The sequence below is a fragment of the Podarcis filfolensis genome, assembly GCF_964270895.1.
Source record: "Podarcis filfolensis genome assembly, chromosome: 13".
Taxonomy (NCBI): Eukaryota; Metazoa; Chordata; class Lepidosauria; order Squamata; family Lacertidae; genus Podarcis; species Podarcis filfolensis.
In genome coordinates this window covers 45,016,506-45,030,989 of record NC_139615.1, presented here as the reverse complement: position 1 = coordinate 45,030,989, position 14,484 = coordinate 45,016,506, and positions in this window count along the sequence as shown.

The window sequence follows — 14,484 nt, the reverse complement described above, 5'->3', positions numbered from 1 at the left end:
CGCCAAAGCCACCAATCGTCTGCCCACTTTCTGCCAGCAGCTGCCCATTGCCCGCCCAATTCCCGCAGCAGCAGCCAATCGCCAGCAGGCCTTGCCGCAGCAGCCACCAATCACCCGCCAAATCGCCGCTGACAATCTCCTGCTCATGGCTGCCACCAATTGCCCGTCCCTCTTCTGCATTATCTGTGTATAAGACGACTCCCAATTTCTAACTTTTTTAATACAGTGGTACCTCGGGTTAAGTACTTAATTCGTTCTGGAGGTCTGTTCTTAACCTGAAACTGTTCTTAACCTGAAGCACCACTTTAGCTAATGGGGCCTCCCGCTGCTGCCGTGCCGCCGGAGCATGATTTCTGTTCTCATCCTGAAGCAAAGTTCTTAACCCGAGGTACTATTTCTGGGTTAGCGGAGTCTGTAACCTGAAGTGTATGTAACCTGAAGCGTATGTAACCCGAGCTACCCCTGTAATAAAAAAAACATTGTCTTATATAGTGAGAAATAAGGTACTTCAGGGATTGGGAGCTGCGACCCTCAAAATAATTGTTTGACTACAAGTCCCATCATCCCTGACCGGTGGGCAGGCTAACTGGGGCTGATGAGAATTGTGACCCAGCGTATATTGCTGGACAAGTTTCCCACCGCTGGACTACATAATTCACGTGTGGCCACCATGAATTGTGCGATCTAATGTTGCCTGCTGTCTTTGTCCATGGAGTTTTCTTGGCAGGGATACTGGAGTGGCTTGCCGGTTCCTCCTCCAGGTGGATCACGTTTGGTCAAAACTCTCCACTATGACCTGTCCATCTTGGGTGGCCCTGCATGGCATAGCTCATAGCTTCTCTGAGTTATTCAAGCCCCTTCGCCACGGCTAGGCAGTGAACCATGAAGGGGATAGTTAAAGCTCCCCCCAAAAAGCTCACCAATTCTGGCTCCCCCTCAAAATATGAAATGTAGTCAAACCATTTTGCAGGCAAAAAATAAATAAATAAAAATTAATAATTTCTGCTAAGATAAATTAAACAGAAATACTCGCAAAATAATAGTTAGGCTAATAGGCTAAGGATCTGAATGACAAACCTAGACAGCATCTTAAAAAGTAGAGACATCACCTTGCCAACAAAGGTCCATATAGCTAAAGCCATGGTTTTCCCAGTAGTGATGTATGGAAGTGAGAGCTGGACCATAAAGAAGGCTGATTGACAAAGAATTGATGCTTTTGAATTATGGTCTGGAAGAGACTCTTGAGAGTCCCATGGACTGCAAGAAGATCAAACCTCTCCATTCTTAAGGAAATCAGCCCTGAGTGCTTACTGGAAGGACAGATCGTGAAGCTGAGGCTCCAAGACTTTGGCCACCTCATGAGAAGAGAAGACTCCCTGGAAAAGACCCTGATGTTGGGAAAGATGGAGGGCACAAGGAGAAGGGGGCGACAGAGGACGAGATGGTTGGACAGTGTTCTCGAAGCTACCAGCATGAGTTTGACCAAATTGCGGGAGGCAGTGGAAGACAGGAGTACCTGGCGTGCTCTGGTGCGACGGGTCACGAAGAGTCAGACATGACTAAACAACTAAACAACAATGTTGCCTGCAACGCTCGCATGAACTTGTAAACCACTCTACACATATTTCTATGGCTCATGAGGGAACTTGGAAAACATGGAAATTTCACCAAGGAAGCCCTGTCACTGGGCAGGTCAAGTCTGTGAGATTCTCTGTGATTCCTGCATTGATGGCGGTCGGTCTAGATGGTGCTTTGGGTCCCTTCCAACTCTTCTGTTTCAGTGATTCACCCGCTAACTAATAGGTTCAAATAGGTATGCCAAAGGGCAGGTGCTGAGGATAATCTGAGACCTCATGAAAGTCAGGCGATTTCAGCAGAGAATTTACATTTATCATTTCACCAGCTGAAGGTTTGAAGTCATTCTCGGAATATAAAAGGCTGAAAGGTGAGAGAGGAGCAGCTGGTTTGATCTATGGTATAAAGGGGAACAATAAGTAAAGCAATTAAACAGCATCAAAGGGGAGCAATCAATGTGAATTTCCCCAGAAGTGAAGTTTGCTTTTTTCCCTCTCCCCGCTGTGTGGTTATATATATATTTTAATTAGACACTGTGATATACCTCTTCTATCTGTTAAGAATTGGACCACCACCCAGATTTCGTAGGTGGGGCGAAATAGAAGCAAATCCTTTAATCTGCTAAAATGGATAATTTCTAGAAGATCAAACAATGGGCTCTCCCGCAACTGAGCTACTGAACCAGAGTTTAGACCTTTCTCTAATTGAAAACCTCGCAATGGTCTCTTCACCTCAAGCACTCATGGCAAATAGTCCATATCAGCTGATCATGATCTCTGATATCCTAATTGGCTTTAAAAAAAACACAAAAAAACACGCCCAGAGGGTGAACATCCACAGAAGATTAATCCAGAGATTGTCTTGACAAATACTGGCGTTCCTGAAGAATGGTCTTTCTTCAGTTTCAACCAAGAACTTGTTATCTTTTAATAAATTCAATAGCTTGCAAACTTTTCTGCTTGCCCACTTTGGAAAAAAAGTTCATAGCCAAGATAATAATAATAATAATAATAATAATAATAATAATAATAATAATAATAATTTATTTATATCCCGCCCTCCCCAGCCGAAGCCGGGCTCAGGGCGGCTAACAACAATAAAATAATACAACATTCTAAAATCATTTCATTATAAAATTAATTCAACTCAAAATGATGGCAACCATTAGGCTAAAGTTCTGTGAGGATTGCCAAAGGAGGGAGTCAGGCTGTGCCCTGGCCAAAGGCCTGGGGGAACAGCTCTGTTTTGCAGGCCCTTCAGAAGGTGTCAAGTCCCGCAGGGCCCTCGTCTCTTGTGACAGAGCGTTCCCCCAGATTGGGGCCACGGCTGAAAAAGTCCTGGCTCTGGTTGAGGCCAGCCTAACCTCTCTGTGGCCCGGGACCTCCAAGATGTTTTTATTTGAAGACCGTAAGTTCCTCCGTGGGACATACCAGGAGAGGCGGTCCCGTAGGTACGAGGGTCCTAAGCCATATAGGGCTTTAAAGGTTAAAACCAGCACCTTAAACCCGATCCTGTACTCCACTGGGAGCCAGTGCAGCTGGTGTAGCACCGGGTGAATGTGATCCCGCAGCGAGGACCCCGTAAGGAGTCTCGCTGCGGCGTTCTGCACCCGCTGGAGTTTCTGGGTCAGTCTCAAGGGCAGCCCCACGTAGAGCGAGTTACAATAATCCAGTCTGGAAGTGACCGTCGTGTGGATCACAGTGGCTAGGTCAGGGCGAAAGAGGTAAGGAGCCAACTGCTTAGCTTGGCGGAGATGTATGTGTGCGCATGGTCTAATATTTATCTGTCAAGATTCAGCTATGTAGCCGTGTTGGTCTGACACAGTCGAAATAAAAATTTAAAAATTGTCCAGTAACACCAACTAAATTTGTTCTGAGTATAAGCTTTCGTGTGCATGCACACTTCTTCAGATACCCTTAGTTGGTCTCTAAGGTGCTACTGGACACTTTTTAAATTTTCTATCTGTCAAGGATTGCCTCTACCCGGGCTTGTTAGCTGTTTTTTGTATCCTTGCCTTTAATACATCTGATATGCATAGCTTAAGCAGGTGGAATTCCACCACACCCCCCCCTCATCTTCAAGCCATGAAGCAACTGCATCTGAATACCAGGCTACTGTAAAAGGTAGAGGGGTGGGGGTCTGTTAAAAATAACGATCAGACATCCTAATTTTACCTGCAGGCACAATTCTCAACCACTCCATTGGTATATAATCTACTATCAGAGACAGTCAGCAATCAGAGTCTCTTGAGCCAAATCCACCCCAGGGATATCTGTTTCTCTGCTACCACTTAAGATGCAAAAGAGGCCATAGATTTGCAGAGGGGCAGCTGCAGAAACAGGACTTTCCTGCAGGGATTTTGCGGGGGGGGGGGCAGAGGTAAGGATAGCCCACATGGGATTCACCATCCCCCTTTCTCCCCAAAGTGCCCCAGAGCAAAAAGTTCGCTGCTGACCTGTTTTACTTATTTATTTTCCCCTCCAAAAATGAAGGGGAAATGTGTGTGCGTCCTATGGGGCGAATGCAGGCTTTCGCTTAAGCCTGAAGAGCGAGAGGGGTCAGTGCGCACCGACCCCTCTCGCTCTCCAGGCTTCATAGAATCATAGAATCATAGAGTTGGAAGAGACCACAAGGGCCATCGAGTCCAACCCCCTGCCAAGCAGGAAACACCATCAGAGCACTCCTGACATATGGTTGTCAAGCCTCTGCTTAAAGACCTCCAAAGAAGGAGACTCCACCACACTCCTTGGCAGCAAATTCCACTGTCGAACAGCTCTTACTGTCAGGAAGTTCTTCCTAATGTTTAGGTGGAATCTTCTTTCTTGTAGTTTGGATCCATTGCTCCGTGTCCGCTTCTCTGGAGCAGCAGAAAACAACCTTTCTCCCTCCTCTATGTGACATCCTTTTATATACTTGAACATGGCTATCATATCACCCCTTAACCTCCTCTTCTCCAGGCTAAACATGCCCAGCTCCCTTAGCCGTTCCTCATAAGGCATCGTTTCCAGGCCTTTGACCATTTTGGTTGCCCTCCTCTGGACACGTTCCAGTTTGTCAGTGTCCTTCTTGAACTGTGGTGCCCAGAACTGGACACAGTACTCCAGGTGAGGTCTGACCAGAGCAGAATACAGTGGCACTATTACTTCCCTTGATCTAGATGCTATACTCCTATTGATGCAGCCCAGAATTGCATTGGCTTTTTTAGCTGCCGCGTCACACTGTTGGCTCATGTCAAGTTTGTGGTCAACCAAGACTCCTAGATCCTTTTCACATGTACTGCTCTCAAGCCAGGTGTCACCCATCTTGTATTTGTGCCTCTCATTTTTTTTTTTGCCCAAGTGCAATACTTTACATTTCTCCCTGTTAAAATTCATCTTGTTTGTTTTGGCCCAGTTCTCTAATCTGTCAAGGTCGTTTTGAAGTGTGATCCTGTCCTCTGGGGTGTTAGCCACCCCTCCCAGTTTGGTGTCATCTGCAAATTTGATCAGGATGCCCTTGAGTCCATCATCCAAGTCATTGATAAAGATGTTGAATAAGACCGGGCCCAAGACAGAACCCTGTGGCACCCCACTAGTCACTCTTCTCCAGGATGAAGAGGAACCATTGATGAGCACCCTTTGGGTTCGGTCAGTCAGCCAGTTACAAATCCACTGAGTGGTAGCATAGTCAAGACCGCATTTTACCAGCTTCTTTACAAGAATATCATGGGGCACCTTGTCAAATGCCTTGCTGAAATCAAGGTAGGCTACATCCACTGCGTTCCCTTCATCTACCAGGCTTGTAATTCTGTCAAAAAACAAGATCAGGTTCGTCTGACATGACTTATTTTTCAGAAATCCATGCTGACTATTGGTGATCACAGCATTCCTTTCTAGGTGCTCACAGACTGTTTGCTTAATGACCTGCTCCAGAATCTTCCCAGTTATTCCCTGGAGTTCCCGCCGGGCTCCCAAGGCTTGCGGACAGCTGACTGCAGCCCGAAACCCGGGGAGCACAGTGGAGCACACCCCAGGCTTCGGGCAGCTCTCCGCAAGCCTTGGGAGCCCAGCGCGACTGCCCGCCGGGCTCCCAAGGTTTGCAGACAGCAGCCTGCAGCCCAAAACCCGGGGAGCGCAGCGGGGCGCACCCCAGGCTTTGGGCAGCTCTCCGCAAGCCTTGGGAGCCCGCGGGAGTTCCCGCCGGGCTCCCAAGGCTTGCGGATAGCAGCCTGTTCTGGGGGCTGGGGTCGGGGGAAGCTCAGGCTTCCCCTGCCCCAACCCCGTGCCTGGGGGGGGAAATAATTTTTTTTCTTTATTTCCCCCCCAAAAAACTAGGTCCGCTCTATGGGCCGGTGTGCCCTATAGGGCAAAAAATACGATATATCATTCTGGCTCCAACTGAAGGATCACTCTGCTTTTGAATTTCTGGGCCATGGCAGGTCTCAGGGTAAATACCGTATTTTTTGCTCCATAAGAAGCACTTTTTTCCTCCTAAAAAGTAAGGGGCGAAAAGCAGATCATGCTTTTTTAAAAAAAAAAAAAACAGGGAAGGGAGTGTTGAAACGAAGCCACTGAGCAGGGAGATAAGGGACACTAGCGATAAAGGAGGCTGCCTGGGAGGGGGAAGGCAAAAGCACATGGATCCTCAGGATTTTTGCATTGGGTCACCCCAAATTCACCATCAGATCACATAGCATGTCCATGGCTACAGCCTGCACCAAAAAAAACCACGCATCTACTGTTTCATGGGGCCGCAATGGCACAAAAACATGGTTACAAAGCACAGATTCACATGGATCGGATCCTCAGGAATTTTGCACTGGGTCACCCCAAATTCACTATCAGATCACATAGCATGTCGACGTCCAGATATTACTTTGGCTTCCTTGCCACTGCTGCAGCTGATACCTCTTGCCAATTCTGCCTCTTGGTGCGAGATGGAGAGGGCAGTAGTGCAGAGTGGAACAAGAAGTGTTTACGGGCAGTTTGCGGAACAATGAATATGCTTTAATTCTACAACTGCCAAGTTAAGGCAAGGATAGGTAAGTGGAATACCTAACCTTGTTTTAAAGGTAAAGGTAAAGGGACCCCTGACCATTAGGTCTAGTTGTGACCGACTCTGGGGTTGTGGCGCTCATCTCGCTTTACTGGCCGAGGGAGCCGGTGTACAGCTTCCGGGTCATGTGGCCAGCATGACTAAGCCGCTTCTGGCGAACCAGAGCAGCGCACGGAAACACCGTTTACCTTCCTGCCAGAGCGGTACCTATTTATCTACTTGCACTTTAACGTGCTTTCGAACTGCTAGGTTGGCAGGAGAAGGGACAGATCAACAGGAGCTCACCCTGTTGTGGGGATTCGAACCGCCAACCGTCTGATCGGCAAGTCCTAGACCCAATTCGGCCACCATATGAAGAACAGCTGCCACCTTCTGGGTTAGCTCAGCCTACAGTCGGGTAGTCCTTTCAGTTTTGGCTTTTGATCAGTTTCTAATTTTTCCAAAGTTAAATTCACTTATTTCTGTACCAGTTCGCACCTGTTGTGCCTCAGTGACACAGGAGATTGTCTTCATTAATATGGCCGGCTGCTCCAGGCAAATATCTCACCACATAGAAACATCCCTGTCATAGGTTCCAAATCTCTGGGGCGCTGGGTGCCTGAGCACCCACAAAATTCCTCTTAAAAGGGGGCCAGGCACCCACAAATTTCAGTGCCAGGGCCTTGCACACTGCATGGCACCCATGACCCCTGTGGCACTTCTGATGCTTGTGAAGTCTGATTTAAAGTAAGCAGCTATGACAGATGTTATTGCTCTTTGCTAGCCATCATTGTTGCTGTATACAGTTGTACCTTGGATCTCTAATGCCTTGCGACTCAAACGTTTTGGCTCCCAAAACCAGTGTGATGTAGTGGTTAAGAGCGGTGGACTCGTAATCTGGTGAACCGGGTTCGCTTTCCCGCTCCTCCGCATGCAGCTGCTGGGTGACCTTGGGCTAGTCCCACTTCTCTGAAGTCTCAGCCCCACTCACCTCACAGAGTGTTTGTTGTGGGGGAGGAAGGGAAAGGAGAATGTTAGCCGCTTTGAGACTCCTTAGGGTAGTGATAAAGCAGGATATAAAATCCAAACTCTTCTTCTTCTTCCCAAATGCCGCAGACCCGGAAGTGAGTGTTCCGGTTTGTGAACGTTCTTTGGAACCCAAACATCTGACACAGCTTCCGATTGAGTGCAGGAACCTCCTGCAGCCAATTGGAAGCCACACCTTAGTTTTTGAACATTTTGAACTATTTCTGGGTTAGCGGAGTCTGTAACGAAGATGTCTGTAACATATTCATGTATGTGACAACGGCCGCGAGAGTTTTAATAGCACAAAGATGGAAGACTGAAGAAACCCCAACTAAAGAATCATGGCAAGAAAAATTGATGGACTATGCAGAACTGGCAAAACTGACATACAAGCTACGGGACAAGGATAACTGTGACTTTAAAGATGAATGGGAACCCTTTACAAAGTATTTGAAGACGCAACAAAGCGAACTGGACTCCTTGGCTGGTTTTGAATAAACACTCACAAACTTTTTATTGATAATTATTACTTAAATAGTTTGAGGATCTATACAACTGTGTAACATGCAGAAAACAGCATTTTTAGACAAATGAAAGACTGGAACTGAGGGAAGTCTGGGGGTGGGGGTGGGTGGGTTCTGTGGGGGGAGGGAGGAGAAAAGGGGGAAAATAAGGATGATATGTTTCTGGATAATATGCCTTGTTTTAATTTTGAATAAAAAAGTAATTTAAAAAAAAGCCAGACTGCAGCTGCACAGAGTGCTGCATGGACAACTTTTCACAAAACAGTTGGAGGCAACAAGGGGATCAATGGGGAAAGCTGAACGCAACGCAAGGAGCCACCTGGACTCGGCTGAGATTGCTCTTTGCTATGGGCGCCCAAACCCGATGCTTAGAATGTTGAGACAGGAATTATAGGTGATTTTCTGCCCGCCTTAAAACTCCTGTTCACACACCTGAATCATAAGTGAGTAATGCTCTTTGATCTAGGCTGGCAGGGACTGACTCCTCTTTTTAAATTAAGGTATTCTAGCGTAAGAACATAAAAAAAATATAGCCTGCTGGTTTAGACTGATAGCCTGTCTGGTCCAGCATGCACTTCTCACGGAGGCCACCCAGTTCCCTGTGGGAAACCCGCAAGCAGGATTCGAACACAAGAGCACACTCCCTTCCATTAACTGGTAGTCAGAAGCATCAATGCCTCCCGCTGTGAAGGCAGAGCACAGCCATCATGGCAAGTACCATATTTTTCCGTCTATAAGATGCCTCCATGTATAAGGCGCCCCCAATTTGGGGGGAGTCAATTTTAAGACAAAATGTGCTCAATGGGGTCTGTGTGACTCAGTAACCAGGGCCGTCTTAAGCATATCCAGTGCCATGGTGCAAAGATCCCTCCGGCGCCTGCCATCCCCCTTTTCCAGAGTTGCCAACCTTTTGCAGGGAGGATGGCGCGGCCGGCGCCGCGCCCAGCTTTGCGGGACCGGAGGAGGCTGGCAGCAGCTGGAGGGCAGCCCCTCTGGCCGGGAAGAGGTGGAGGCTGGTGAGGGTGGCAAGCTGATGCCGGGAGGCGCCGCATCCAGCCTCTGCCTCTTCCCTGGCACCCTTCAGAACTTGGCGCCCTGGCGCCCCGCAACACTTGCCTCTATGGGTAAGACGCCCCTGTCGGTAACTCTGTGTAAGCTCTGAAGCTAGTTTAATTTTCTGTTCACTATCCTGTTATTTGCAAACAAATTTGTTGTAACCCAAAACAGTCATACCTCGGGATGAATACGCTTAAGCATTTTCGGCTTGTGCTCCGCGGTGACCCGGAAGTAAGGGAGCGCGTTACTACCGGGTTTCGCCGTGCGTGCATGCGCAGACGCTCAAAATGACATCACGTGCATGTGCAGAAACGCAGAAACGTGACCCGCAGACGCGCAGGCATGGGTTACTGTCAGAGCTGCCCGAGGTCCCAGCTCACAAAGGGCCAACGCTGCTTCGTTGTTAAGTACAAAAGTCTTTATTGAAGTTCAGTTTCACTTCCAGAGCCGCAGCGCGCAGCTCTGCGTCTCAACTGTTAGACCACTGATGCTCCGTCTGAGTCTCCTCCCCCTTGACACCAATTTAAGATTCTAGCCTTGCTCCACCTTTTCCGCTGCTCTTTCCTCCTCTGGGTCCGCCTGCCCGCCGGGGTCTCGCCCTTTCTAGCCTCTTCTGACGCTGATTCCCCTGAGCCTTCTCCCTCCCTCCGGCGGGCTTTAGGAGCTGGTTCCCCATCCGGGTCTCCTGCTGTCCCGCGCGCCTGCACATTTGAACTTGGCGCGCGCGCCCAGCCAGCAGCTTTCCTCCTGACCGTTTCACTGCTGCTGTCACTGCTTCCGCCTTCGGGGGGGGCTAGCTGCAACTGACCTCCCTTCCGTTCCCCCACTCTCCGATGGAGGCGTGGTCAGCCCTGACTCCCTCTCTGGAGGAGACGCTGGCCCTGACACATGTGACTCTTCCCCCCCACTACGCTCTGGTGGGGAAACTGGTCCCGATCCTCCACTGCTGCTTTGGGGTTCCCCTCTGGCTCCTTGTTTCTGGTGCGTCCCCCCTGGGACCCCCCTTGCCCTGACCATCGGCGCCCCCTTCTGGGAATCTTCTGATTCGCTGGAGAAGCTCATGGAATCTCTCGGGCCACTGTCATACTCCCCTACGCTGCCCTTGGATTCTTCCCCTTCGCTCTCCACTTCCTCTCTCCCCAGTGCTCCTGCTCCTGATTCCCTGACAGTTACGTTTGCTTCAGGATGCAAATGGGGGCTCCAGAACGGATCCCATTCGCATCCCGAGGTACCACTGTAAAGCTTTTATTCTTTCACTGAAGAAGACTCTGCATTATTAATTTACGCTGTGCGTCAAATGGGTAAGGCTGGGCAATTACGTGAAATGATAGGAACATAATGAAATATTGTTGAAGCAGAAAAACATGGAAGTGTGAAGCTGGAAGGGACACCCCCCCAGGTCATTTTTCTATTTTTTTTTTTAAAGAAATATTTATTGAAGTTTTACAAAAACATAAATACAAGAACACATAATAAAAGAAAAAAGAAAAATAAAGATACAACATATAAAAGCACAGAAAAAATAAGAAAAATTAAAAACAATTCCATTTTTCATAACTTAAAACTCATTTGCTTGTTTCTTTGACCTCCTCACACCTCCCCTTCTTGTATTCCCATTTAAATAATCAAATCAGCAAATCCTTACCCTCTTTCATTTATCTTAACTCTATATCTTAACATTTTATAACTCTGTATTTTCATCCATTATCAATTCATTTTTGCATATTCTTATTAACTTTGTTGCTAATACCACTTATTTCCAATCCAACATCATTTTAACATTCATTAATTTTACAATGTTTCTGCAAATAATCTTTAAATTTCTTCCAATCTTCTTCCACCAACTCTTCTCCCAGGTCTCGGATTCTGCCAGTCATTTCCGCCAATTCCATAAAGTCCATCACTTTCATCTGCCACTCTTCCAGGGTGGATAGATCTTGTGTCTTCCATCCCAGGTCATTTTTCTAGTGCAACCCCCTACAATGCGGGAAACTCAGCTAAAGTTGAGTATATCTGAAGGAGTGTCTCCACCCCCATCATTCTTGTTGTTGCGGCCGCCAGTGCTGGGCCCGGTGGCAGCATAGGCCTGACTCTGCAAGGTGCAGGGTGCAATTCACCCCAGCGCCTAGTGGATCAGGGCCTTCAGATGTTGCCAAGGGGCGCAGGACCGTAGGCAACATCAGCCTGGCTCTGCAAGATGTGAGGTGAAATCCACCCCAGCACCTAGCCGAGAGGGGTCGTCTGGTGCTGCTAGTAAATAACTAAGTGTCTACTCAGAAGAAAGCCGTACTGAGTTCAGTAGGCCTTACTCCCAGGTAAGGGTGTGGGGGGGTTATAGTGTTTAATCTAGGCAGCCAGGGCTCCTCCGGATGACAAGATCTTTTTGCACCAGGCACTGGTGGAGGAAGAGGCGTGAGGGGGGAGCGGGGTGCCATCGCGACTGCTCCCCTGCCTGCGCTGGGCGCCACGCCCCTACGGGCAGCACACCACATCACCAGGACACACACCACACCCGCCTGCTCTCCGCACCCCCCCCCCCCGGTGCAGGAGCATGAAGCTCCGCCACTGGCACCAGGTCAGTGAGGACCACTTGCTTTTTAAAATTCTCCCAGATATACAGAACTCCCTGTTTGTCTTTTGGCCTGTATCTGTAGGTTTCTCCCTCTGTGTCAAATAACTGGAGTCAAAGAAGTGTTGTTCACTTGTTATAATACATGGATGGTGGATGTCCCTCGGGAGGTTCTGGTTTCTCCTTCCTTGGAGACTTTTAAGCAGAGGTTGGATGTACATCTGTCATGGATGCTTAATAATAATAATAATAATAATAATAATAATAATAATAATGATAATAATAATAATTTATTATTTATACCCCAGCCACCCTGGGCGGCTTCCAACAAAATATCATAATACCATAATACATCAAACATTAAAAGCTTCCCTAAACAGGGCTGCCTTCAGAGGTCTTCTAAAAATTTGGTAGTTATTTTTCTCTTTGATATCTGGTGGGAGGGCGTTCCATAGGGCGGGTGCCACTACCGAGAAGGCCCTCTGCCTGGTTCCCTGTAGCTTTGCTTCCCGCAGTGAGGAAACCGCCAGAAGGCCCTCGGCGCTGGACCTCAGTGTCCGGGCAGAACGATGGGGGTGGTGACGCTCCTTCAGAAATACTCAGCTTTAGCTGAGTTTCCCACACTGTAGGGGGTTGCACTAGAAAGATGACTGGGGGGGTGTCCCTTCCAGCTTCACACTTCCATGTTTTTCGGCTTCAACAATATTTCATTATGTTCCTATCATTTTACGTAATTGTATTTTGAATAATTACAAAAAATAATAATAATACATGTTCTATTTACAAACAAAAACATTTAAATAGCTACCTTTCTACCGGTAGGACGGAGTGAGGGCATGGGAGTAGCCAGGGTTTTTTGGGGGGGCAGGCTTTTGTTAGGGGCAGATTTGTATTGATTTTTACTTATGGGGGGGTCAGCTGCCCCCTGCCTACACCCATGGGGGGCACGTGAGGGAAACCAGGTCGGAAGGGGGCCACAATCAGAAAAGCATTGTGAAACAGTGCTCTATATGACTCTGGGCCAGTTTGACCCATCCGTCTTCCTCTAAACGTTTCGGCAGCTGCCTCGCCAAAACTGTAAATAAAACAGCAAGTTGGCGTTCCCTCCCCCTTGATCCCTTCAGCTGAAATAAGTCTGAATTTAATCCTGATGCATAGCTCTTCTTTGCCCTGTTCCTTCCTTCACCTGTTGACAGGTACTTGCCAGGTTACCTTTGATATCACTGTAACAGCATCTCAGTACTTTGGGCGCCTCTTGGCCTATAATCCTCTCTGAAGCCTCCTTCAGTTTGTAGAGTAACCAGAGAAGGATTTCTTCCTTCCCCACGGTGTCATTTTTTGTTCACACAACAAACAAAGCGCAGAGCAGCAGAGTCTACTTCCTCAAAATTCTTGAGAATTTATTCGAACCAAATATCTGAAGAGGTTTGGTTAGAGGCTGGCACTTTGGCATGCAACTAGTCAAGTGGTTTCAATAGAGGACGGCGAAAGTATGCCGAGTTGAAGCAATATTATGTCTGGCCTATTCAATAGTTAATGGTTTGCTAAATGCTTCACTGGGACGTGGGTGGCGCTGTGGGTTAAACCACAGAGCCTAGGACTTGCCGATCAGAAGGTCGGCGGTTCGAATCCCTGCGACGGGGTGAGCTCCTGTTGCTCGGTCCCAGCTCCTGCCAACCTAGCAGTTCGAAAGCACGTCAAAGTGCAAGCAGATAAATAGGTACCGCTCCAGCGGTAAGGTAAACAGCGTTTCCGTGCGCTGCTCTGGTTCGCCAGAAGCGGCTTAGTCATGCTGGCCACATGACCCGGAAGCTATACGCCAGCTCCCTCGGCTAGTAAAGCGAGATGAGCGCCGCAACCCCAGAGTCGGTCACGACTGGACTTAATGGTCAGGGTCCCTTTACCTTTTTTAAATGCTTCACTAACGCAAACAAACCGACCCATTTCTAGGGATTAACAGTATGACAGGCAAACGCGATAATAGACAATATGCGACAACAGAGTTATTGAAAGTACCTGAGCTGTATTCCTCTCAGCCTGGACAACTCTAGTTTTGCAGTTCAGTCAAGGGATGGGTTCAGAACACCATCTAGTCTTATTTTTATGAGATGAAGTTCAGCGACTGCTGCTTGAAGATGTGGAGAGATGCGGTCTTTCTCTGTCCCCTTTTATAACATCCAACAGAAGCAGACTTCTGTCCCAGAAGTTAATAGGTGCCTCACAGCACAAAGGAACAGTTTGAGACTTGCTGCTAGGATGATAAACTTTGTTGGACCCCAAGGGTTACAAGAACTATTAGCTGCTTGCAAATATACAATTGTTGGGCAAGGCGCTTGAGCAGGTGCTTGCACAAAACATTAGACCAGGGGTCAGCAAGGTTTATCTCGCCTGGGCCAGTTCACTCCAGCAGAGATCCCTCCATGGGCCGGAGGGCGATTTCCAGAGTCTGCGTCTGCACAGACATGATTTCTGGCGCCACAGAAGCGAGTCCTTATGCCACACTGCACTGGTTTAGCGCCGTGCGCAGGGACTCGCCAAGTGGGCGGCTCGGTTTGGGGGCGGCTCGTGGGCTGGTCAAACGACCCCCATGGGCTACTTGTGGCCCATGGGCCTTAGGTTGCAGACCCCTGCATTAGACGCTCTTGAATGAGGCCAGTTATCTGGTCCATTTCAAATCAGTTTCAGCCCTGGGCTTGGCAAATAAACTGCCTTGTTCAGATC